General features: G+C 37.4%; 1 protein-coding gene across 3 annotated transcripts in view; it reads right to left on the minus strand.

The window, feature by feature from the left end:
• Window positions 1-26,814, minus strand: part of lingo2 (leucine rich repeat and Ig domain containing 2) — a 348,108-nt gene that overhangs the window by 121,037 nt on the left and 200,257 nt on the right. For all 3 annotated transcript variants that reach the window (XM_067457309.1, XM_067457310.1, XM_067457311.1), the window contains exon 4: window positions 3,262-3,340. The gene's annotated coding sequence lies outside the window, so the exon portion shown is untranslated. The remainder of the gene's footprint in view (window positions 1-3,261; window positions 3,341-26,814) is intronic.

Below are 26,814 nucleotides of genomic sequence, written 5' to 3' on the forward strand. Positions count from 1 at the left end.
TCATTTAGCGTTCAGGATTCATATGCGACTACTGCTGTTTTTCATGGATCAACACCAAGGGCGTAGCTGCCACAAGGGACATGAGAGAGAGAACAAAAAAGTTCCCTCAACGTTTTTACTGATTATACTCCCTGGTTTGAAAGAACATCCGTACCAAAAGCATGACAATCTTTAAGAAATACTCAACTGCTATACACAAACTTGTCATATAGCAGTGTTTCCATGACAACCATGTCAATCAATCTCAAGCCTACCAGTAACCAGTCACCATCATAAAGAATTGTGGCTCTTGTGACCCTACATTCATTCTTATTGTCACGTTAAGTGCTGCAAGCTGTCATGTGAGTCTCTACATGTTTTTTTGTAGTTTTTTTTTTTTTTGCTACAGGCCTGGCCCACTGAATCATGACCATTCTGACAATTAGAACCATAATGCCCATTTAAATAGGGCTGCACGGTATTGGAAAAAAAAAAAAAAAACTGACATTGCAATATATTTTTTTAATACTTTATATTGCGATTATAATATAAATATTCACCTGATGAATTTATTTGGAAAGAATAGACCACCAAAAAGAGGTGGTTAAAGGGGAATGACAAGAGTAGAATAAATACAATAAAACAAAGATACAAATGAAATTACCATTGCTTTTTCAGGTAAGTCTGAAAATACTCAGAAAGTTGAACAATCAAATGTAATAACACGGTAACACTTTACAATACGGGTGCACTAATATGCATTAATTAGCACAGATAACCATGAGTTAATGTATTGGTGAACTAACCCATTTATTAATGATTACTGCATCAGCAACTAATGAAGATTCTACATGATTAATAGATTAAGTAATCATTCAATTGTTATTGGTTAAATGTGTCATAATATATTAATTCCTTAATAACATATTATATTAACTAATAATGTAAATTAACATGTTAATTACCACAACAGGTCAAAGCCATGCATTTCAACTTCCAGTTGTCTGCTTTAATTAATCATTAGCTAATGATTTATAAAGGTATCATTATGTTATGACTTTACTTGTTGTGGTACATGACTATTAACTTATTAATTTTAAATGATTAATTTATATTACTTAATCAATTAGTTAATAGTCATGTGCAGTTTTTCTTCTTTTTTCTTTTTTTTTAAACACATTAGCAATATATAATACACATCGATCTACAACTAAAACGTATGAAAACCTTTTCACAAACTTAGATCCAACCCTGAGATGCAACTTCTAAATATGTTGTTTGTTAATTATGCTAAAATCTTTACACAGAAACGGCATTCTGTGTAAAAAACATAGGACACATTTTCTAACTTCTTTGTTAGAGCTGTGCACTGTTGAGTCTTTACGTCTGCGTTATGTGTTGTGACGTATGGCTTTGTTGATGTGTTTATGTATCATCAGTCTTGAAAGTAAAATGTAAAAATTGTACTTGCATTTACATTTGAATCTGAGCAAGACATTATTGAACCATAGGCTCCGCCCACTGGCATTCAGTCACTTAACGGCTGACATTTCTCTACACTTGATGTAAGCGTCGCATCGAGAGCAAATAGAACTCATTATAATTACTGACGCTGTCTACACTGGATACAATAAACAGATGCATTGTCAGTTTCTGACATATTTTAAACAGCTTATTAGCATCTCTGCACAGACTTCAGAAGAATCCCAGCGCTGGAAACAAGTGGATGCTTTATTTTAATGGCGTCCCAGAATGCATCGGAGGATTATATGTTTGTTTGTAGCATTTTGTTTTATAAATAAGGCATGGTGTAATGGAGATTTCGCAAAGAGAATGTTGTTGAAAGATGAAGCAGCCAACTGTATAGCATCTGACAGTTTTTGATTTTGATTTTTTATTTGAGCCTAGAATTTCTAAACTTGAATTTGAATCAGCAAAAAGGATGCCGAACTGCAATTTCAAATAAAATATAAGAAAGTAGAGTAAATGAATGTAATTTTTAAAAAGTAAGTAACTAAATTAAACTAAACGTTTGTGGGCCAGGGTGGAGGAATGATGTATTTTTAAAATGTTACATAGGATGGTGTTCTTTGAAAGTCAATGCATTAAATTAATTTTCCTATTATTCCAATAGAGGGTATGCACATCACGTCACCATCTGCCGTACTGCCGGAAGCTTCAGTAAAGAAAAGCAACTGGATCGCTGCAATTCCCAGAAACAATTTAATTCAGAAACAAGTGAAATGTTGATTTGCAGTTATCATTTTGTGTCAATATGTTGAATTGTGGGCTTAAAAATATATTGCATTCTTAAATATTATATTGACAAATATTCTGCATACTTGGATGTTTTTAAATAAATAGACAAAAATGATACACAAGCTTTAGGGCTGCACGATATGAAAATAACACTGCTATAAGTGATCACCGGCGCCAAAATCAGGCACAAATGTCAGGAAACACAATTCCTGGCTGCATGTCCATATCCGTGGATCACTCTCGGTGAGTTGCAAAAAAACACTTATATCGATTTTAACCTTCAGTTTAAACTGGTAATCGTTTGTAATCATTTTCTCAGTTACCCCTATTATATCTGCTCAAGTTCCACTATGGGGGCGAGGCCCGGCAGGGAAGTGACGTCAATGCATACCCTCTATGCAAATTCTAATTCAGCTTCTTGTGAGGTGTGGCGAGTTCAATTCAGATTGACACTTATGAACTGAAAGAGAGACGATTCTTCATTTCTGTATTTTGCCCAGCCCTGGTTGTGTGATAATCAATAACTTTGTTCCTAGAATCCGTCCATTATTGCAGCACCTTGCCGAACCCATTACAGAGTCCTAATGCATCTTGAGGGACTCAAGCCCTCCTACAGATGGCAAGCACTTTGATGCATGATTCCTTGCTTCCACTGTACGAGGATTATTATGCTGCTCCTCAATCAACCCCCTGCTTTCCTCGACTTTTGGAGGCATTTGGGTGAATAAATCTATATCAACTCTGTGTCATACAGTAATGAGTATGTGCATGTCTGTATATTTATGCATGTGTGTGAAGGGGTTAGACGGTGACTATACATCTTTGAACAGCCGTCTGCGGAGACCTTAAAAGCTCACTGAAATGGAAATGTGGTTAAATATAGATTGATTAGTTTGTTTGTTGTTGCAGATTGATGTTTTCAGAATACATTTAGCATATTTTTCTCATTTTTCGGAACTAAACAATACGCCGTGCCATCATGTTTTACCATAAAACATCAGGAAATATTAGGAAGGGGCTCACCACATGGAGAAGAGATCTTCCCCTTGGCCATGTTTTTGATCTAGTAAAGAGCCTTCTCGTTAGGGTTTGACTTTCAAATCTGCAAGAAAGCACAAAATAAACGAATTAAATAAAAAACCAAGGTGTAATTAGGAAGCAGACAACACAAACATAATCAATAGTTTGAAGAAGCCCAGAACACAAGCAAACGGAACACCCTTATGGATGTGAAAACCAACATATGAAGTATGTTATTACTGTGAGTGCTGTCTACAAGCTCTGTTTCACGGCTTTACCCGCAATATCCAGGGCTTGAGTTTCACACGTGCTGAAAGGAAAGTCTGGGCCAAGCCACAATGAAACTTTTGCGCGATCAATATCATGTAATATGTACAAAGCCCCACATGAAAAAAGAGGCTTTACGTTTTTCTCGCTTCCTCTATCCTCTTATGGACTACACAGGATGTTTTTCTATGACACAGGACATTGTTCTTGTTATTTAAAACCCTGGAATCTCACAGCAAGGAGTCGGAATATCTATATCCCAGTCCAGCCGCGTTTCACCTCTCTGCCTTGTGGAAATCATTTTATTTTGGACTATATTTCTCTCTTTCTTTTACTGTCTGAAAAGACACTAATGAGTCTCTCCATACAGGCCTGGCGATAGACAGAGGGAAGGTGATTATGCAAAGACAAGGTCTTGAATTGCTAATGAAAGCTGGGGAATATGTTGAAGACAACTCTGTAGTAGAAGGAGAAGGAAAAGTGGAAAAAAAGGAGTAGAAAGTTTGTTTCTGGACTCTTTTGTAAAATCAGTCCTGACACTCAGTGCTATTAGTAGCCCATTAAGCAGTTCAAGGACAATAGCTGTCCTCCTGTTTGACCATTTATCCTCCGGATCTTATTGTTATGCCCAGTGCCTAAGATCAAGACGGCTGTAGAATATCAATGGCTTGCTAAGAAAGTGTGTAACCTAGGTAACATGATTCTTTTACTCACACTCTGCAAAATATTGTTTCACAAGGCCACATTGTTTATCTTCCACATAAAGAACTGAGCAATATACTTGTTTTCTTCAAACATAATGAAGCAAGTTTTGGTGCCATATAAAAGTATAACATTTCAAAAGCACAAGCTGAAAAGCCCCTTGATATTGATTCATGCCTGTGGGTGTTACAATCCACACAGTAAAAGTAGGGCAGCTCAACCTGTGCAAGGTGAAATGACAATGCGTGCCTTCCCTCTCTTATTCCCCTAAACACACTGGCTGTATGTGTTCAATGAAAGGACCATAGAAGGAAGACGGCATATAAAATCCATTTCAGCCATCTCAACATCAGCAGTAGTTTCCCCAAAGCCGCCACAATGGATAACGCATTGGGACAATCAGCCTGTCATTGTTCTCTCAGACACTGTGGCATAAAATGGCTTCCTTTTTAAAGAAGAGAACAACGTGCTTTAAATTGCCTGGTCAGAACGTCCACGTTTAGTTTGTATCCATTACTTTTCAGAAAGGTAGTCTCAGACATGGTTTCTCAAAGTGTTTAGTTTTTGATAACTAATAACTGAAGTCTTTGTCCTTGATAGTTCCAGTTTTTATTTTCTGAAATGCTTTTAGATTGTAAAAAAAATATTGAAAAGCATTCAAAAAGCACCTACACTGTAAAACAATTATTGTGGGTTTAACTTAAAAAAGTAAGGAACAATCTCTTGAAAGCAGAATCTCTTGAAGCACTGATAATTGATAAAAGCATCGAAGCATTGATAAAAGCATTGAAGCATTGATACATCGATTCAGCGGATTGATTCATGATTCGGATCGCCAATGTCATGTGATTTCATGAGTTTGACACGTGAACCGAATCATGAATCAATATGCTGAATTATAACCGTTTTAATTTTTATTTGAGGTTTGAAAACAAACACAGAAGAGAAGACAATGCTGAAAAAGGTTAAATTGTGATTTTTTTGGACCAAAATGTATTTTCGATGCTTCAAGAGATTCTAATGAACCAACTGATGTCACATATGGACTACTCTGATTATTTTTATTCTACGTTTTTATTCCCTTTCTGGACATGGACAGTATAGTGTGCATTCACTTGCATATGCTCTCGGACAAAATATAAAATATCTTAAACTGTGTTATGAAGATGAACGGAGGTCTTACGGGTGTGGAACGACATTAGGGTGAGTCATTAATGACGTAAATTTCATTTGTGGGTGAACTAACCCTTTAATCAAATAATTTCTCAGAAGATGTTTATTTTTTTATTTTCTACAGTGATACAATTTTCATATTAGAAAACTAATTGTTTAATATATACAACCACATTAAAACATCTTAAAAATCTCTAACTTTCGACCAAAGTGTAGAGAACATGTAACAGAGAAAAGAACAAAGGCCTGTATGCTGGTATTTATTAAACACTGGCGGCCACAGTGATATCTATCTCATTCAATTATTCTGCCCACATGGACATCTTGCTAAATCCTTTTCAATCTCGTGTGCTTGATTAGTCTTCAGTTCATGCTTGATTTGCCCTTTGCTGTGCATCAACCTGGGGCCTGTTGTAATGGATAACAACACACCAATTAATCCCATCATTGTGGCAATTAAATAGATTGAGTGCCATGATACCAACAGGGACTCCGGTAGGTGCCAGGGGTGGCAGGGGATGGAGCAGTGGATTGATGCTCCCAAGAGCCTCCAGGAGACTAACACAGATGAATTGTAAGTCTGCCGCACCTTCAAACAAAGAGTTAACTACTAGAAAGAGTAAAACAGAACATCGGTTTAACACTACATCAACTGTGCGCTAATATAATGTGACATTTTAAGAAGGGAGCTTCTCCCCTCCTGAGTTAAACCCGAATCCATTAGCGTGGCGTATTAGCATGGGTCAAGTTTGATCCGTGTGGGGATAGCGTGTGTCAGTAGACTGTTTTGAAGTAGCTTGTGGTAGCGCAGAGGGGATATCTCACAGCCTGACTGAAGACTTAGTGTCATGGTGCTCCTAAGGGGGTCTGGATTACAGACGAGTTCAACCAACATTCCCTAACATATTTTAGCTTTGGGGTGACAGGGAAAAAGGTCCTTGCTTCCTGCATCTGCCATCGTTTCTCCATAATATAATTTTAAGTGCTGTCAAAATTAGCACATTAACGCATGCAATCTTTTTTTTTTTTTTTTTAGTTTAACGAGTACATGTTTTTTATTTTTTATTTCAAAGAATGAAGGTAACAGAGATGGTTAAGTGAACTTATTATTTTTATTTTTATTATTATTTTATTTTACATAAACCCATTATAATAAATGTCACATTTACCCATGGCCTTTCTGCCTGTTAGACATATACAGACATTTAATAAAGTAATCAAACACCTTTCTTAAATAATACATTAAATATAGATTAAATGAAAAGTTGTAATTAAAAGCATAATGTTGATATATATATAGATAGATAGATAGATAGATAGATAGATAGATAGATAGATAGATAGATAGATAGATAGATAGATAGATAGATAGATAGATAGATAGATAGATAGATAGATAGATAGATAGATAGATAGATAGATAGATAGATAGATAGATACATATATATACATATATATATATATATACACACATATATATATATATATATATATATATATATATATATATATATATATATATATATATATATATATATATATATATATATATATAGTATATCCGTATTATTATCAGTTGTGCTGGCCTTCATAATAAAAGGTAAATCATTTGGAGAAAAATTGTAAATTCTTACAATCTGATTTGATTTTATTTGCGATTAAGCGTAATTAATTTCAGAATTTTTTTGCGATTAATACTTTTTTTAATCTATTGACAGCACTAATTTTTAGGCATGTTGATTTTCTGATCATATATATAATACACGTTAACTTCAAAAGAATTAAGAACTAAGGTGAAAAATTACGTTTTAAACCACCACGAACTCTTTAGTCTCCAGCGCCACCATTTGCACGAGTCTAGTGCAAGGTGTCAGGATCTCAGAGACTCCGAGAAGAATGACCCCCCACTTATTAAGAATCACAAGCTGAGGTGTTGTTTATAGCGTTGTTAGCCAACATCCTATCTTGAAGTCCATTTTGCATGGATGGACTAACAATTAAATCCCAAACCTGCCAGGTTTTGGAAATTCGTTGGTACAAGAGGACGTGGTGCTGATCCTTCAAGAGTACCCCCCACCCCCCTCCCCTCTCCTCTCCTCTCCTCTCTGTTCAATGTCTTTTTCTCTCCTTTGTCTCTGCTCTTTTGCCATGTTCATGTTGGGTAAATGAGAAGTGGCAATGCACAGAGACACATGTACAGCGTCTGTTCTCATTATCTCTGAAAGAACTGCCTCCTCCCTCGGCCCCAGTGGCACCGTGCAGTGCAATCCAAGTAAAAACAAACTGAATGTATAAAGAGCACTCATCAAATTAATGCAATCACAAATCAACAACAAATGCAGAAGCAATATTTTAGAAAAGAAGAGACAGAGTCACTGAGAAATAGAAAAAAAGGTTTCCACATCAAGCTCCCATAATTTTATGAATATACAATGAATTAATACTTTTATACAGCAAGGATGCATTAAATTGATCAAAGGGCACAAAAGGGAAAATTAAAATAGATATTTGTATTTTACATATATGAAAATGGAGACTAGAGTAATGGCTGCTAAAAAAGTCAACTCTGCCGGAGTTGCCAAGAATAAACTACACTTACAATTCTACAAACAGACTTATAATAATACTTTATATTTGATCGAACAAATGCACCCTTGGTATGCATAAGCAACTCAATCCAAGCCATGAGGTGTCAGGACTGTTTCCTGTCATAGTACAGCATGTTAGAGGGATCATTACATGAACATAATGAGCTTGTTAAGCAAGAGTTTAACCCATGGGCAGAGGAACAGAGCATTAATCTCTTTGCTTTGGGCTAATTAGGGTAAAATCCCCACACAGAGGCATATCAGCATCGCGACCCCTGTCTCCATCCTCCCATTTAACATTCATATACGAGCATGAAGACATTTTGCAAATTGTCTGCACAGGCTTGCTGTTCTATTTGCAGACCTGAAGACTGAGCTGAAATGACTATAATGTAAAAAAGAAAACATGCAACACTACTTAGTGGCTGCGCTGTTTTCAAAAGATTCAATGAGATAACATAATGGAAGAAAATCAATGGCCGCCATGCGTATGTACAGTAATGGCATTTTTAATGACCGTTTGATTTGTTCACGTAAGAGCAGTAGAAAGCAATTGAACAAAAATGTTGAAAAACTAAACTTGCCCTTAATTGAGATTGATCTTGAGAACATTATTGATGTTATTAGTGGAAAAAACTAAGATATGTAGAACATGCTGGTCTGCCATTAAAAACCTCTCTGTTATTGATTAAGTTATCCTAAATTGGCTTTCAAGCTCCTTTTCTTTTCAAATCAATACTAGAATTACTTTAACGGTAGTTTGTTATATTTAACATTGATTTTAAACCGTTATGCTGAAAATCTTTCTCTTGCAGTCGTATGATCAATGCAGCCTTCTCAATATAACTTCTTCAAAATGTAAAACATGTAAAGATTACTCCAATTAGTATAACTGGCCTTTATAACAAATCACGCACGCACGCACGCACACACTATTTTATATTCTAATCAATATTGATTAATCTAAACTGTAAGTTTAATAAGACTGTTTGTGAAACTATGTAAAATAAAATAACTATATACAGTATATATATACACACACACAGACACGCTTAACTTTCTGTCAGTATAAGTCAAGTATACTTAAGTGCAATTTCAAATCAAGTACATCCAGTATATTTCTCAGAAGTACATCAAGTATATTTCTCAGAAGTACATCAAGTATATTTTTTAGAAGTTCATAAAAAGTAGACTGAAAGTGTACATTCTTATTCTTAGTTTAAAATAAGTACACTAAAAGAACAATTGAGTAAACTTTTTTTTCATAAGGGGATGCATGGACACTAGACTTTTAAAAGTGTGCTGTTGTATCTGACACCAAGATGTTAGCAGCAGATTCTTTAAGTCCTGTAAGTTTTGAGGTGGGGCCTCTATGGATTGGACTTGTTTGTTCAGAACATCCCACATATGCTCAATTTGATTGAGAGCTGGGGGATTTGGAGGCCAAGTCAACACCTCAAACTCCTCAAACCATTTCTGAACTTTGTGCTTTGTGACAGGGAGCATCCGGTTCTGATGCTCACATGCCCACTCTTGGCCCTTTCAGCAGTAGACAGGTGTCAGCATGGGCACCCTGACCGGTCTGCGGCTATGCAGCACCATACGCAACAATGTGCAATGCACTGTGTATTCTGGCACCTTTCTATCAGAAGCAGCCGTAGGCCTTGTGTCCACCAAAGCATTTTTTTTCACGCAGCTGGCTGGAGTATTCATTTCTTTTCAATGGAAGCGTTGTACTTTTATTACGGCATTAGCGTAACAAGGTGCACTGAGTGAGTATATTCCGTTGTTGAATCGTCGATTCAGACTCACACTGGGATTAATGTAAAATCAACAGCATCATCATTTGGTTGCTAGGCAACGTGGGGGAGAGGACGCTGGCGTTGTCTGTTCGCCGCTTCTCCACCCACAAATCATGTTACTGTACTATTAGATTTAGATTTTATTTTATTTTATTATGTTTGTGACTAGTCTAACAGTCAGAGCTACAATTGGGACTGTTGCTGATTGCTGGCAGCCACTGAGAGGACGTTGTTCGTCTCTTCGCCGTTTTCCACCGCTTCTCTGATGTTTATGTTTGAATTGCTGCGGTTGGTTCTGGTTTAAAGGACATTTGATGTTGCTCGCCGCGGCTGCTCACTGGTGGTCTCCTTTAGGCTTGAGCTGCATGGTGGCTGAAGTTTGCACCGGGCTAGCGTCATTCGGGCCAGCGTCATCGGCGTCCAGCATGATGTTGGGATGTTCCGCTTCTCGGCTGCGCCGCTGTTCCGTCTTGCATCGCGGCCGTGGAGCGGCTTGGACTTCTGCGCCGACCCTGGTGTGTCCACAGAAGTGCCCGGAAAAATGTTCTACCTCCTGCATGGTGCTGCGGCAATCCCCATCGTTTTAATCGTCATGAAGACCCATCATCTCTGGTCTTCAGCTGTCATGCCTCGACGATGTCATCAGGACACTGCCGCTGGGAGAAATTTAAAACATGGAGTGGACCACAGTGTGCTGCGGAGCTAACAGAGACTTCCACCATCAGCACTGTTTCTGTTCACCATCAGCTCTGTTTCTGTTCTGTTTTCTGTGTTGGTTGATTGTTTGTAGTATCCATTTTTACTTGTTATTCATTGTTTTGTTTTGTTATTTTTTTCCCCTTTGTTGCACTTTGAGATTCTTCGGAATGAAAAGTGCATTATAAATAAAATCTATTATTATTATTATTACTGTCTTTACAGTGTATACAGTCACTGAGCCTTAGGAACAGGAAGACTCCTGAATTAAGATGGGTTAAAAATGCTGGGTTAAAAACAACTCAAGTTGGTTTGAAAATGGACAAACCCAGAAATTGGGTTATTTGAACACAGTGAATGGACCCATTCAAACAACCAAGGGTTTGTCCGTTTTCAACCCAACTTGAATTGTTTTTAACCCAGCATTCTTTAGAGTGAGAATATCAGTTATGGTATGGTAATCTCTGTTTTTGAAAAAAATGCGCTGTTTGTGGTAGACTGATCACAACAGACTAGGACGCCTGACTATTCAGATCAGAGTAGGCTCGTGGAAAAGAGGGATTCAGAGAGACTGATTCATCTGTCAAGTTGTTTGAGAGATGTGCAATGTATATGATAATGTATATTACTCATCTGTTTGATCGGACCACACAGGCCAGCCTTTGCTTCTCACGTGCATCAATGAGCCTTGGCCGCCCATGATCCTGTTGCCGGTTCACCACCATTCCTTTCTTGGACCACTTTTAATATATACTGACCACTGCAGACCGAGAACACAAGAGCTGCAATTTTGGAGACGCTCTGACCCAGTCGTCTAGACATCATAATTTGGCCCTTGTCAAACTTGCTCAAATCCACTTGGCCATTTTTCAAGCTTCTAACACATCAACTTTGAGGACAAAACGTTCACTTGCTGCTTAATATATCCCACCCACTAACAGGTGCCATGATGAAGAGATAATCAGTGTTATTCACTTCACCTGTCAGTGGTCATTATGTTATGCCTGATCAGTGTATGTAAACATCTCTAAATAATCAGACAGAAAATGTATATTTTCAGCAGATTTTTGAATCAAATGGATTTTAAAAGCAAACACAAAGCATTGATAGTCACTGCACATGCATTGTTGTAGATAAAATGGTAAGTCCAATCAAGTCATTAAATAAAATAAATAAAAAATAATTAATGAAAAAAAAGGGATAGATTCTGCATCCATGTGGTATGCAGTTTAGAGAATGGATGCAAAAACATATTATATATATATATATATATATATATATATATATATATATATATATATATATATATATATATATATATATATATATATATATATATATATATATATATATATATATATTTTGTTGCACTTCTTTTAAGCATACACTTTACAGAGGTTTATGCATGAATCAATAAAAACATGCAGTTTTGCTGCTTAGGTTATTTAACATTTTTAGGATAGATTTAGGATTCAAAGTATATTTGGATATTCTTACTGGAAAACAAGACACAAATACTCTTTTACAAAATATGCCTTCAATAGATCTTTGATTTGTGAGAGGCAGCGGTTGTCGATTCTCTACGATTGTGATCAGTACACTATCCCCGAAATCACTCTGCTCTACTGATCTACTCTGTGGCACCATTTGATTCTTAGTCAGCCTCATTTGAATGTGTGTCATATTCCGACTGGGATCACTTCACCTCTTCACAGAATGGCAGCTTGGCAAGTATTGCTTTCCTCTTCCCCTTTCTCCCTCTCTCACTCGTGAGACCAAGGCAGCCATGAAATATGGTCACCAGCAAATTGAGATTCATCAGGCAGCCTGTCTTGCTCACTTGAATCTATATTCAATTCTGGAGCATCTGTTATGGCTGAGGCAGTTCAGGACACGCTGGTATTGTGAGGGTGAAATTGTGCTTGGATAAATAAACTTACAGGCATAATAAAATCCAATGAAAATATATCACAGCCTCAATAACAGTGGAAATCTTGAAATCAGTTTCTTGAAGAGAAAAAAAAAGCTATTACAGCAAGCTGCTGGCAAACAAAAAAAAACTGTTCCCTTCCAGGTTCATCTATAGTTTGTTCATAAACGCAAAAATAAAAAAGAAGCATTTTTATTTGAGTTGAAAGTCACATGCTCAACGTTCATGATAGTGTTTTTATGTTTAAACGTGAGCACATAGAACAAGAAGGTTTCTCTTTGATGGCTTTTAGGGTGTTGTCCTAGTTATGGAGCACAAAAACAAACAAACAAAAAAAAAAAAAAAAAAACCTTACAGGCGAAATGTAACTGCCCATACTCTAGAGAGCTCATCAAAGTTTGAGATGCACCTCTACCATAGGGGAGACAAACTAAATGAGTGCACATACTGCTTAGGTAAGCACAAAAAGACCTGGATAAAAAAAAAAAAAATCACGGCCGTTAGCCATGCCATTGCTAAGAGAATAGCATCCGCTTTCTGAATGAGGCTTATTCAGCACGGTGGAGACTATTAAACAAAGTCCCCCTCTGTGAAACTGGATTCCCTGTCAAGCTTTTGATACCCACAATGTGTGTTGCAGCCCTTTTGGTCAGGTCACTCCTGTAAATGAGATTTAAATCTAAAGCCTGGTTAAATAAAGAAATGAGCAGGAGATAAAACAAACGTTTCCATAATTGTATGGTTGTAACAGTGCTTGTTTTTTCCCCCTTCTAAACTAGGCAGATTTTCATTAATTATAAGCATGCTATGATGTGAAAGGTTAGACAGGTTTTGACACAAATCAAAGAAAAAGACAAACAAAGGCACGATGCCAAACCTTGACAAGAATTACAGGAAGAGCAAACGACAATAGCCTGTTTAGAACTCTTTCGAAAGCTTTCTTGCAATGCAAACGCGACCTTGTTTATAGAGTGCCCTTGCTCTTTGCATGCATATTTTCACCTCTCTTTTTACGCCTCCTCCTCAAACATCACCTGATACCAAAATGTCAAATATATTCAACACCAACAATCATCCATAAAAGCGATCCACGTTCACATGGGAAAGTTAATACTTCCTGTGCCCTTCAAAGGTGCGCTGAAGAATGCTCGCATTTGCACTCAACTACTCTCACATTAATTCCCGGTTTGCTCTTTGTCTCCCATCTGCATATTTTATTTACTTTGGTTGTTTAACCTGTACTAACACGAGGCATAGGAATGATTGAAAAGGTCCCTCATAATATCAATATATAAGCTTATCTAATGAATATTAATTAGATGACATGACATTCACCCATAAGTTTTGAAAGACAGGTACACTGGCGCACACAGCAATAATAAAGATGTAATCATACGGTTTTTAATTTTATGGTTTTAATCCTCATAATTGGATAAAAGGAGCACATGGTATTTACAAATTTTAACACACCAGATGCCCCTTAGATACACATTACATAGCCTACACATGAAAACATGACAATACAGGCATGCTAATCAAACAATATTAACATAAAAAAAGCATTTGGCTGGATAAATTCAACTCATAAGCAACCTGGAATCAAAATATTAACCCAAACTATGCTTGACGACAATAATAATCCATGCCTAATTTTAACTGAGTGAGTATTGATGTTTCACAGCCTGAATAATAAAACATTGGTTTAATGGTTGCTAAAAGTGATAAAGGTACAAATCAACACGGACCCTTAACTCAAAAATCCGTGGTAGTTTGACGGAATCGCCGAAAATTCTGTGATGGGTTCACGGAAGTGATGCCTATGTAAGTCAATGACAGTCAGCATCCGTGGTCCACACACGGAGCAACACACATTTAATTATTTGCATTTGTAAAAGTAGACATGATTTTATGAATATTTATAGCCTACTTTTATATTTTGGAGCAACTAACTCCACTCCTACCATAAACCTACCCACTGTCAACAATATAAAACACATAACAGGCAAATAAATGTACAGTCACATATTTAGTGCAAAAACGGACCAGAAACGGTATAGAAGCATTAACTCATGTTGCATTCCAAGTCTTCTGAAGTCACACGATATCTTCATGTGAAGAACTGAGTTGATCTTAATGTTTTAATCATTGAAATGATGATTGCGCTTCTCAGTCAAATGATACAGATGACAGCATGACGCAATCGGTCAGGAGACACACGAGAGCCAATGGCATTTTGCAATCAAAAGCTGACGTAATGACGCAATTGGTCACACGACATACAACAGCCAATGTTGTATGTCGCGTGACCAACGGCGGCAATATTTGAAATGTATTAATATTCGGCAGGTGGACTCGACGTTACTGATTGTTTTTGGGGATTTTCTTCACACATATCAATCGTTTGGCCTCGGAACACTCGGAATATTTGTAGTTTCTGGATAAACTGTGCCTACAGTATCTGTGTATCTGCCTGTTATATCCTGTTTTTTTTTATAATACACAAATGGGTAGGTTTAGGGAAGGGATGGAGTTACGTGTTCAAAATGTGTCTGAATAAAAAGAAAATAAATGTAAATAAATGATGCTGACTGAATCAAACTGACGAATATAAGGTGTTTGAACAGGGAATCCGTGTGTGGACCACGGATGCTGCCTGTCATTGACATACATAGGCATCACTTCCGTGAACCCATCACGGAATTTTCAACGATTCCGTGAAACTACCGCGGATTTTTGAGTTAAGGGTCCGTGTTCATTTCATGGAAATCTGTGAGATCAGGTTGACTGAAAATTAGTGAGACAATATAAGGCATTATATCGGTGTGGCTCATGAATATTAATTTAGTGACAGGGAGTAGAAGAGTACAGGGATGTCAAATTAAGTCCAGGATCAAATAAACATGCTTTAAATCACCAATATTGCTAAAAAATAAATAAAAAGAAACATTAAGTATTTGCTAAATTCACACACCAGAGGGCTTTAGATTACATAAACATGATAATCAAGGAATATTAAGCAAACAACATTATATAGGAAAAAAAAGAGACACTGCTCATTGCTCTGGGCTAGATAACATCCACTAATAAACCAATTAAAAACTGAAAAATGAATGAAACATATGCTTAAAAAAAGAGAAATAAACAGTACAAGCAATTGAATCTAATAATGTTTATTTAGTAATAATGGTTACTATGGCCCTTCTAATGTTTCATCATTAACATATTCATCTCACTCATTCTTAGAGCAAAATGGGTTATTGAAGCTGATAAGGGAACACAGGGTCCAGAGTAAACAGCGGTCAGTAAAATGACAATCAATACCCACACTTCATTTAGTCCATGTTAATCCTGAACAACAGTTTTAATATCTTCTCACAATGGGCACTTAAAAGGATTTGTTTATTTGGCATGTTAAGCCTCACAGTCAGTCCTGCTTGCTATATTAGCCTCACACCTGACTGAATATTCAGAGCAGGATACCAAACTACTTCAGCAATGGATTTATGGAACAAAATGGAGAAGGTAACTACGCAGCGGAGGGAAGGAAAACTGACATGATGAATTTATTGGAGATGTATTTGCCATGAGCTTTGGTTGAGTGCTATGAGTCACTTTGACAAGACGTCATGTCAGATGTTCAAGAAGAATGGGATGTATTTCTATGTTTAGAAGAAAATTGGTGAGTGTATTCTTCTTGTCTTTGATGAGGTGGGATTTCTATTGAAAAGTACAAGGAACTCCAGATGGATGTGAGGCTTTTAAACAGCTTTAAGACAACAGGTTTGTGCTGGTATGATGTGAGTTAAAAGGTGCAGTAGTTTTTGTTTTTTAGTTTTTGTAGTTTTTGCAGTAAAATATATTAAAAAACACTAGGCCAGTGTTATATATTTTGTTCAGTTGAGTTCTTACAATATCCCAAATGTTTCCAACTATTTGTAAATTGTAAGAAATTTGCTATTTTAACCAAGGAGTCGGGGCGCCTGAGGGAATCGCCTGTTAATTGCGTCATATTTGCGTTAATCTCGGTTTCCGGTTTTATTTGGCAAAAATGCTTTACTCTTAGCAGTGTGAACAAATGTCACAGCAGCCGCTGAGCGAACGGACAGAGTAACGTCATAACATCATTTTAAACACACTTAAATGTGTCATATATGATAAACAGAGCTGCGTTACCTCATACTCATGACCGGAAAACCAGAAATGTGTCCCGCTGCTCGCGAGCCGTGTGTTTGTGTAACAATCGCTCCAGCGGCCTTGTTCAGCTCCTCAACACTCGGTCCTGCTCTGCTTCATACTACAGTAACGTTAATAACCACATCCATGAACATGATTTCCACCCGAGGCCTATCCCGATTCTCTTCCAACGGCTGTATGATGAAGAACACATGTCCCAAGATCCTGAGCTCAAACTTGGCATCATCAAACTACGCCTTTGTTTTGATTAGGCGCCCTCTAGCTGATGGAAAAATTACATAGTGCAGCTTTAGCAATAGTTTGGAAAATACAGCACCACGCTATTGACATTTTTCCCCCTTTTTTCTAGAAACATCTTACAACAATTCCAACCAGATCTATCTTGAGAGAAAGAAAAAAAAGTGTGTGGGTTCTTATATTCATCATGATAAATATAAATAAATATTGTCTCATGCTAGTTATTATTGGACCTGCAAAACATATTACAAGCATAAAACACCATCACAGTCCCTATCATTATTAGATAGAGGGAGGCTTCCGAACAAAGTGACCTGTTTGCTGTGCACTAGTCAGGGGACTGAAGCTGATTGGCATTTCATTTGCATAATCAGGACATACACTGGGTGTCGGTGGGAAATCCAGCACTGATTTCCGCCATTCCACTCGCCTTGTCGACGCACAGTGCAATCAAGCCCGGGAATAAAAGTCCTCCAAAGATCAATCTCACACCACTGCACCTCTGCTTACATCGGTGAATGTCGATATTCTGAGAGTCAATGTGTGAGTTGATGCAGAGGAAAAAAAAACAGAACTACACCGTCGATGGAGAACACAATTAGATCAGTCACTTTCACCCTTGAAATCTCCACCCATCACACTGCACTGTAACATTGTGTGTACGTGACTATACTGCCATTTGAGTTTCATTTCCTGCTCATTAAAGACCTCCAGTTGAAAGATGGATACAGTCAGAACACATTTGTGATTCTTTTCAAATTCTCACTATGGCAGCACATATAATTAAATATTAGGTGATAATAACTGCAGCTAGATTTGAGAGCAGAAACTGAAAAATCTGTAGGTCTGTCATTGTTCATTGTTTTTATCACCCTTTTATCACCATCATGATAGCATTTGTATTCATAGGTATTTTTAGTCAAAGTATTATTCAAGGTAGCCTAATGCCACCTTCACATGCTATCAGAAATTTGATAATCGTGACGACGAGCTCATCGCATTCAAATTTTGAAATGGAAGGGAGTGAATATGCAATTTTCATCTAGGAAACTCGATAACTAAAGAGAGCACGTGAAGGCAGCATCGGCCTCAGGCGCCATGCCCACAGACAACTGGCAAGACGTATGGCACACTTATCTGGAAACACCTCAGGAGTTTCAAAGTCGTCATCTGATCAAGGTTATTATAGTTTTGCATTTTTCATTAGTTTTTATTTTTATTTCATTTTATCAAATGTTAATTGGTTTTCAAAGTGGGTTTGCTAGTTTAGTTTACTTTTTATTTTTTGAAAATGCTTAGTTTTAGTTTTAAGTTTTTATTAGTTTTAGTGTTAATTTTAGTCTTTTTTTGTAAATTAGGTAAATTGCAGGGGCAAAATTCAAAAAGGTCAGAAAAAGTATTGTGTAATAACTCAACAAAAACATAATACAATTTTCGAAAATGTTATTTGAAACACAAACCAGTGCACAAATATCTAAACAGTCTCAACACACGGTAGTAAGTGGAAAATGTGTAAGTGACGTGTGCCAGTAAAACACCTAAAGAGCCAACAGACTAAAGAAGACATGAACCGCATGTATTTAACCCATTTTTGAGCCACAACAAGACATTTCTGTCAGATTGCCAGGAAGCTCAATCTGAGAAAAGAACAAATAATTAAAAAAAACAACAACAACAAAAACCCCGTTAAAAACAGCTTTAAAAAACAAACAAACAAACAAAAAAACATTGTGTGTGTGCCGTGGGTGTGCGCGTGAGTGTGCATGGGTGAGAAAGAGAGAGATGGCTTTAGTTCGGTCAAGCATTTTTTTATTGATCTTGAGAAACTGTCTTGAATCATTAACATTTGCAAAGCAGTAAGTGCATTTCTGTATCTCTCAAATGCCAATTTGAATGTCAGTGAACCAAGTCCTTGTGTCATTGTTTACAAACAGTCAATATGTTCAGCATGTTGTAACTGAACATCATCCGTTGGTGACGCCCCCTTTTGAAATGTTTTGTCTATGAAGCTTTGCCACACCATAACTCAGTTACTACTGAGAATGGTCTGGTATTAACCAGGCTATACATCCCAGTTACACAGCTGTTTAAATTTACACAATAGAGTAAACAAGTTACATAACATTATTTAATATTTGAATCACAGATTATATAGTGTTTTGACATCGACAGATGACAACCCAAGTGCATTTTAACGCAAACTTGCGACTAGTTAACTTTCTAATGTAGCAATCACTTCTCGGGTCGATATTAACACACTGACAAACTTATATTCTGAATTTAAAATATTTTTATACCACTCTTTAGTGTGTGATTGTGTAAAGGTGTTCACAAGATACCTTTTGCAAGCGTGCTTTCAACGTCGAACATGGAGATGTTGTGTGCACGGACTGAAAAAGACGAAAACCAAGGGTATTTAATCTATTCTTTTATTTTATTTTAATTAGTTTTGCCAAAAACATTACAGTTTTGGTTACTTATCGTTTTTTGTTGTTGTTGTAATGCCTTGTTTTTATTTTTGTTCTTTTTCATTAATGATAAAAACCTTGCATCTGATTGGTTGAATTCTACAGGATGTCCACGAGATGAGTGTATTGCATTCTTTAAAGGTCCTTCTAAAAACAAATGGCGTGACGTCAAACTCTTTTCTGAAAGATGAACGCCGCCAGGTTTACAACTAACCAGGATTGACTAAACGCTGGATTTTCAAAAGTATGTGAGGTTCTCAGCTCCACTGTCCATTGTTCTTGAATGAATAATTTATAGATGCACATCGTCTGTTATTGCAAGAACAGTTTCACGGCTCTAAACACGACGCGGAACTAAACGAACTACATATTACGTCAGTCAAATGTACACTTGGGCGGTCCTTGATCAATGAAAGCTGCAATAGAGTCCAAACATTCTGCTGTCAGTCTAAAGGTCGGACTATGCTAGACTAGGATCAAGGTGGTTTATTTTTCATACTTTTGGCAGTGACCTTTCTGATTTAAAATAATTTGGGATCCATGTTATCTACTTGCTAAGAAGGTTATGCAAACTCATTGAGCACTAGAGAGAAATGTCAACAAAGCAGTCAAGCTAAAATCACGATAGATAGATAGATAGATAGATAGATAGATAGATAGATAGATAGATAGATAGATAGATAGATAGATAGATAGATAGATAGATAGATAGATAGATAGATAGATAGATAGATAGATAGATAGATAGATAGATAGATAGATAGATAGATAGATAGATAGATAGATAGATCTTTCTCACTCTATTATATGCATACATTTACACTGCATACAACTGAATAAGGGCACTAACACAATCAATGATGTAAAACATTAGTGACATTTAAATAAGCCAAGAAAACTGAGTGCAGAAAGTGCGTTAAAAGCCATAACTTGCATCCATTGTGGAAAACCTCATTGCAGTAATCAAATTGAGAGTAACTCTCATCACATGAGAGTAATTTCAGCGTGAATACATCGTTGACATTTAGAACTATGCTCGGTTGACACCACATATCCAGCTTCCAAGGATGTAGGAGATGACATGACCCCGAAATGGTTGTGATTCAGAAAGGTCACTACTAAAAGATAGGAAAAGCACATCAGAGACCTACCTGCACCCCTACGCCTCCCATTCAGTGGCCCGCTGTGTGGGTCCCATTCAGAGGTCCAGAGGTGTGGGGTTACACGGACATATTAACTTTCCAATCTTGAGCGTATCAGATCTCTCTCAGAGGTCAATGCCAGTGATAATGCACAGCATGCTCTGGTGCACAGAAACAAGAGGCCATGATTCAGCATGATCAATGATGAATACACCATGAGCAACACATATCTCTATGACTGAGATTAAATTTACCAGCAATCCAGCTCTCTTTTCTAAAATGTAGAAGCAGCACATTTAGTGTAACTCTTTGTTGAAAAAACAGCCCGATCGGACAGAACATTTTTTTTTGCAAGAGAGGCGCCTTTTTAAAATTATTTTCAATTGGTAGTGATTGTTTTGCAAGCTGTTCTGCTGTTACCTCGCGTTTTTGTCGTAGCACCTGTAAAAAATAAATAAAAATAAAAATCAACTTGTCATTCGCATTTAAAAAAAACAAAAACATTTTTAATAGCTTGTTTGCAATCAAGTGGTTCAATTGACGCTATTGATTCAGATGGAGGACAGGAAGTGAAAAATGTCTCGGGTTATGAATATAACCCATGTTCCCTGAGAGGGAACGAGACACTGCGTCATCGTAGATGACACTTCGGGGAACGCCCTTAGCGTGTCGCCACTTAAGCTTGAATGAAAAAAGGCCAATCCTGATTGGTGTTGCGTCATGACGAAGCGAGTGACGGCACACCTGGAGGTAAAAAGGGATGCCGGCACAAGCAGTGTTAGCTTGCTGCGATGAAGCGAGCGCTCTGACGATAGGCGTGGCTACGAGACGCAGGGTCTCGTTCCCTCTCAGGGAACATGGGTTATATTCATAACCCGAGACGTTCCCTTTATCGAGGGAACACGCACTGCGTCATTGTAGATGACACTTCGGGGAACGAATACCCACTACGCCACGGCCATCGTAACCCCCTGGCGTGAACCAATTCTGGGCACACTCAGGAGGCGAGCACTCTGGCGCCTGGCGTCACTTGTTATAAGTCAGAAATGACAAGGAAGCCGCATCCTGCAATAGAAAGTCAATGGAGACGGCTGGTTTGTTTTTACCTTGGTGGGCGGGGCTTTCAGATTATGACGCGTGTCGATCTTGTTTCTATGATTAGACTGTCAGGACCATAGATTTGTATCTGTATACATATCTATGGTCAGGACAGCTGGGGGTTGCCTAACAAAAAACAACAACAACTACACAGGAACACATTTTCACACGTTCTGTCTGATCGGGGCCCAAAGCCCAAGCTGGTAAGACCGGTCTGCTTTAAAGGTTTCAGAGAGGTTTTAGCCACAGGTTTAAGAAGGATTTTGGTTTTAGCTGGTCATGCTGGAATATAAACTGGCTGGCCAGCTAAACACCAGGCTGAGAGACCAACTACACCAGCAAAGCACCTTAAACTGGTCTGAGCTGTTTTTCATCAGGGGAAATAATGACTAACATGTTAACATATAATTTGTATGTCCAAACATATACACTACTACTAGCCTTGTAATAATAAAATAATAATATTTCTTTAATATTAAAGAATTAGAAAAATTCTTTCAGAATAGGGTAATTTTGAAAAGCATAAAAATAAGATCTTTCCATGCCTGATGTTTGCGGAGACTTGCAGTCTGTCAATGAAGATGTTTCCTTTGTTCCCATTGAGTTTCAGGTTTGATGAGCATGGCATCCTGTCCAGCATTTTAAAGCTTATTTAACTGTCAGTATGTCAGGTGTGCCATGCTACCCAGCATCCCTCACATAGGCACAACACACTTGCATCAGTTCAGAAAGACTTCTTGTATTGTTGAAAATAAAGTTTGTGTATCTTTTTCTTGATGCTTTATACAATTTAGCATACATTGGTCTTTTGGAAAGTGTAAACTGGAAAGTTGACACACATTAGCATGTTGATAAACGGATTTAAAGCATGTAGTTGATGGGGAGGCTTAGCATAGATTAGTGGATTAAAAATGGCTGTTCCCACTGATTAGATTCTAATTACTGCCATGACCTGTTGGTCGATTAACATCACCAGTGACACACACACACACACACACACACACACACACACACACACACACACACACACACACACACACACACACACACACACACACACACACACACACACACACACACACACACACACACACACGCGCTATAAGTGAAAGCAGTAAAATATCTAACCCTGCTTCCATGCCTACTTCTTTGCTATGCACACCAAAGCCAGTCTGTTAAAAAAAAAAAAAATATATATATATAATAATGCTGCATTCATTAAACCTTAGGGCCAAACACCCCAGATGACCTGCTGCTTTCAGGCAAAATTCTGAAGTACACATGTTTCAGACACTTTATTATCCCACAAGGCCACAGGAGTGAAGGAGCCAGCAGATTAAAAAAAAAAAAAGTTAATTGCAGAAACAAGAAACAATGTTCAATGTTCTAAAAGTACCAAGAGAGTTGCTCTTTGTGAGAAAATTATTTACTAGAGTAAATGATTATTTAAATTATAATACTGATAATGATTATTAGTGTTATTTCTACTACCTATTTCTAAAAGAAAAGCATGCAGCATCGAGTTTAATGCTGAGTCAAAATTGCCTTTCAATAGGAACAGAAAGAAAGTACAAAAGAAAAAGTTTGTGTAATTGTTTTTAGCTTCAGTAAAGCTGTTCAGGTTTGGCAGCAAATGGTGTCAAAAGGTTAATGTTGATTTAATAAGCAATTAATTTTAAGCAGGTACCTTGGAAATTGGCAAGAGTGAGGATGATAAAAGATTAGAATCAGCTGTGGTGCCTAAAAAACAGAGCACTGTGTTCTGGGTAAATTGCCTTTTCACTGTACAAAGCTGGGCTTGTTTGTTCACAGCTCAGAGAGGAGTCGGCTGGCGGTTAATTGGTGCAGTTCTCCTGGGCACAGGTTGATGATGTCATAATATCACATGTACGTGAAGCTCCTGATGAGGGCTGATTGTTTTTTCGATGAGTGCGAGTGCAGATCGATAGGCTCAGTCTCTCTTGGCCAGAAAACTGAAAGCGTCCCTCTCTTATTAAATAAAAGCCAGATGGCCAGTGGATTAGTCAGGTAGAACCGCTGAGTGGCACAGAGTGAGTGCTAATATTTTCTACATCTGATGCATTGGTTGTGTGTGAATACATGAAAAGAGAGCAAACTTTGTACTTTAACCTTCAGAAGCAAGCGGAACAACAAGTAAAGTGACATAAAAGGGACAGTTCACACACAAAAAAGAGAAAATTCAAAATGTTGCTATCATTTACTTACCCTTACTGTTCCAAATGCTGTCCTAAGCCCTTGTATGTCCTACAATGTCAAATAAGACACAATATGGTCTCGCAGATTTCTCGGACACACAAGTAGGGTGGCAACAACTAATTGGTTAAAGGTCTCATGAACTGGCTTTTTTTACTTTTTTTATACTGCTGTCTGAAGTCAACTAATGAAGTTCGTGTGTTTTTTACATCCAAAAACATCATAACTAATAAGTAAGAGGCTATTTTCTACACTGGTTTTGAGGCTCTCTCCAAAACGCTGGGTTCTCCTGGAGACTTGGAAGTAAACTTTATCAAACAAACACGACTGTTTTATTTCTCATCGACACGCGATTGATTGGACTATTATTTTTATATTACACATAGCCTGCAAGATCCGACAATATAAGCGCGAACCGCGTGCACACACATACACGTTCGGCGAGCGCCGCCCTACAGATGTCAACTCGAGAGAGGGAATAGGAGAACAAGAACGGAATATAAAGAGATTCATCTGCCTGCCAGGCTTTGCGAGTCCTGGCCCATACGTGCTAGTCCAGTGTGCTAAATGTATGCTCTGTTAGACACACATAAGCAAAACGGTCTATAACAATGCAATACTATCACATATAAAAACACGTTTAACTCACATAAGTGTTTTGCACCATTCCTGTCGGATCCAAATCCAGCATCGACCGGAGATTTGTTTGCAAACGAGTCCACAGTGAACTGAAGTGAACTAGTCTTCCCCACGTGAGCTGGAACTTCATTAAAAATAAAGTTCAACCATTCATTCCTAATATTAGGATCAGAAGGAAGCTTATGCAGCAACTGTGTTCTTCCACAACCAGGAATAACACAATATCTTAATCTTCCTCAGCATGAAATTGTTGTTGACCAACTAGCACGAGCCGATCAGCTCCATGAGTCGGGGGGCGGGGCTACTGGATTAGACGCGCTGTAAATTCCGTATAGGCGGTGTTTCACCGCGCACTGACGTCAATATCAGGCACAGGACCGTTTGCTGAGCCTGGTGTCTATAAAAGCTTTTCGTTGAATAACAAGGAAGTTTTCAGCTCTGAAACTTAAAGGATATTCTTAATATAATACCGTGACCTTTTATATATCAAAAGCTCAAGGAAAAGTTGATTCCCCAATTCATCACCCCTTTAAATCGATAATGAAAACCATCGCCAACAATGTCATTATCGATTACTCGATTCTGATCACCATGCAATGAAAACTGCATCTACAGAGTGAGCTGTTGAGGGAAAGGTATGCGATCCAAAGCTTTAAGCTAATGCATAGACCTAATGTTAATGCGTCTTGCCCTGTCAGGAGATTTGGCATATGCGTGTGCTGTTTAATCTGTGATGTTTCCTCAGTTCAAATCTTATCCTTATCTGTAAATGTTTTGCACAAAGACTCGTCCTGACGGTCTGTGTTAATCTTCAGACACCTAAGTGTCAATCAGGTGGAAAATGGTGAGGGAGACAATTTCAGTGCAAACATTTTGCTGAAAAATCTGTTACATTTAGTTTTAAATGTCAACATGTAAATCAAGTATTTTATGAGTGTAGTAACTGTAAAGGATTAATATTAACAAAGGTTTTGCTGTTTGGTTAAATTAAATAAATTAAAACAAGCTAAAGCATTACAATTGCTATACATGTTGTCCTAACTTTAATTTCATTCTGTTCAATCCTTAAGTCTAAATGTAAATCAGATTTTCACTTAATCAGTTTGTGTTGGGATTACATTAATGTTACTTTGAGTGAAAGGAATGACCTGCGCTGAAAAAAAAATATTTAAAAGTAAGTTAACAGCTTCAAATTTTGAGTTCATTGAAAATAAAAATTTGAGTTAATACAATGGACATTTTTGAGAATCAACAACCTTTATTCAAATATTATTAAAAGATTTTGTGATGATGCCAATGTGAAACCGAATTCTGCTATTTTCATGATTTAGTGGTTGAGATACAATAATATTTTGAGTTTCTATTTATTAAACCAATTTCCTTCATTTTATCAACTCAAATTTTTCATTTAAATAAACTCACAATTAAGGCAACCACGTTACCTACGTTTTAAAGTTAAACCAACACTTTTTTTACCTTGTATATGATGCATGATGATTTGTTCAATAAGTAATAGCTTTGCAGTTGACCTGTGCTAACTTGCAAATATAGTACAACATAATGTAAAACACAAACAGGTCTTTTCCATTCATTTAAAATCATAGACTTGAATATACTTGAATCTACACAATGTGTTCTCGCTCTATGTTCATATGGTCATTAAAGAACCTGCCAGCACAGAAGATGAAATTGCACACACTTAATCCTGTAAAAATACTTGACAAAATACAATGACATGAACATGCTGCAATTAAAGACATGCACTATTCCTCATACATCACCATCAGACATGCCTCAAAGGCAAAGACTTAACACACTTAGTGGATCCATTCATCATGGGAATTATTAATTCATCTCCACTATTAATTTTAAATTACACAATGAACTAAAGTTAGGAACTATCTCTCCAGACATCATTGACCTGTGCCTCAGCCAATCTCTTCAAACGTGACTTTTCTACAAGAACGACGTGATTACGCATTTGGCAGACAGACAAAACCACAAACTCATCAGCTATACGTTCACTGCACTATACTCTCCATCACTTCCTCTTTTCTAAATGCAGTGACCCAGACAGACCTGGCTGTATCAGATGACCCACCTCTGTTGTATCCATGTGGTTTATCCTGTTCCTCGCCTCCTAACAGGTCAATCATGGCTGGTCAATCACTGGCAAGCACTAGCATTTTAATCCGCTAGATATGGCAAGCTTCTCTCATCGTTTTGCGCAAGTTTCCCTGCAGTGCAGTTAGAAATAAATTAGGGAATTAAAAACAGTTCTGGTCCAGCTTGTCCGTTTCCGTTAGCAGGATCTGGACCCCATCTCCTTACTCGAATGATCACCTCTCGCCTCATTCAGTTTTCCCTTTTTCTTTTCTTAATGCATTCGCAGCAGGAGCACATTAA

Source organism: Pseudorasbora parva, chromosome 11 (genome assembly GCF_024679245.1).
Source record: "Pseudorasbora parva isolate DD20220531a chromosome 11, ASM2467924v1, whole genome shotgun sequence".
Classification (NCBI taxonomy): domain Eukaryota; kingdom Metazoa; phylum Chordata; class Actinopteri; order Cypriniformes; family Gobionidae; genus Pseudorasbora; species Pseudorasbora parva.